Source organism: Microtus ochrogaster, chromosome 8 (assembly GCF_000317375.1).
Source record: "Microtus ochrogaster isolate Prairie Vole_2 chromosome 8, MicOch1.0, whole genome shotgun sequence".
Classification (NCBI taxonomy): Eukaryota; Metazoa; Chordata; class Mammalia; order Rodentia; family Cricetidae; genus Microtus; species Microtus ochrogaster.
The window spans coordinates 68,313,347-68,314,803 of NC_022015.1; positions in this window are offsets into that span (position 1 = coordinate 68,313,347).

The window sequence follows — 1,457 nt, forward strand, 5'->3', positions numbered from 1 at the left end:
CTCTCTCTCTCTCTCTCTCTCTCTCTCTCTCTCTCTCTCTTGTCTCTCTCTCTCTGTCTCTGTCTCTCCTCTCTCTCTCTCTCTCTTGTCTCTCTCTGTCTCTCTCTCTGTCTCTCTCTCTCTCTGTCTCTCTCTCTCTCTCTCTCCCTTATTAGCATTTGTGCTGAGGGACTGAACTCAGCTCTGCATGCTTGCACAGCAAGTATTTCACTGATTAAGCCATTTCCCCAGCCCAAGATTTTCTTAGTTTTTCCTTCTTGTAATTCCGATCACAAATGTCTCCCCCAAGGTCCTGTTAAAGTCTTGATTCCTTGCTGCTGATGTTACCAAGAGGTGATGGAACTCTTATGAGATGGAACCTATGGAAGGAAGTTAAGGTCATTGTGTGCCCTTGAAGGGGATGTTGGGACCCCTGGCCTCTTCCTCGCTGTTTCCCAGCTGCAACAGACGTTGACAAGTTGTAGTCCCTAGTGTCTGTCTCTCCTGCACAGTTTCCTACCCAGCAGATCACATTGAGATTTTCTCTTAAGCAATTCTGAATTGCAGCAAAGTCTCAGTGGTGACTTTGCAGTTTGGTTGCAGGTGTTTGAATACGTTTCTTATGGGCAGGACTTTTGTCTTACTTATTCTTTCTAGGTATAAACCTAGAACAACATGGACTCTTGGAACTTAGAGTAAATCAAAAGACAGTCCTGGAATGGCCAATGACTACTAAACAGGCTTGTGCCAATTTAAAAGAAAAAGTATTCTGATCATAGTAAGGGTGAGGGTAAGCAGGATAACACTGGGCTACGGAGCTTTAAGAGGCACAAGTGAATGCAAGTGTCGTCAGATAGCCCGCCCGTATCTCAGGGCTTGTGATGTGATGCAAGTGACTTTACAAAAAAAGAATGCACTGAGAAAGGTAGGTTAGTGAGGAGACCATAGTTCAGAGACTCTGCAGTGATGGCATCATTAAGTGGAGGTCTATTGGTATTCATCAGTGCAGATGCAAACACCCAGAAAGGCTAGAATTGATAATAGACTAATCTTGTTGTTTACAAAAGTTAATTACCAATTCTAAGGTGCTGGCTAAATAAATAGAAAAACAGGCTATTATACAATTGGTATTCCATAGATATACCTGTGAGAACAAAACCATAAATCTTGATTATTAAAAAAATACATTAAAAAACTACTCATTAATTTTTTTTAAGTTTAAGAGCTGGTAGTCTAACAAAAGATAGCAAAACATGAGTTCAAAAGTAACAAATCAACACAACTCAGGTAAATACAACTATTAAGGGAAAGACAATTTCAGAAGAGAAGAAAAGTGGCTAAGAGCACTCACTGCGCAAGCATAAGGACCTGGCTGAAATCCCTAGGATTCTCTTAGTAACCAGTACCTGAAACCCCGAGTGTAGACCAGCAGATCCCCAGAGCTCCCTGGGTAGCCAACCTGGCAGAACAGGTGAGCT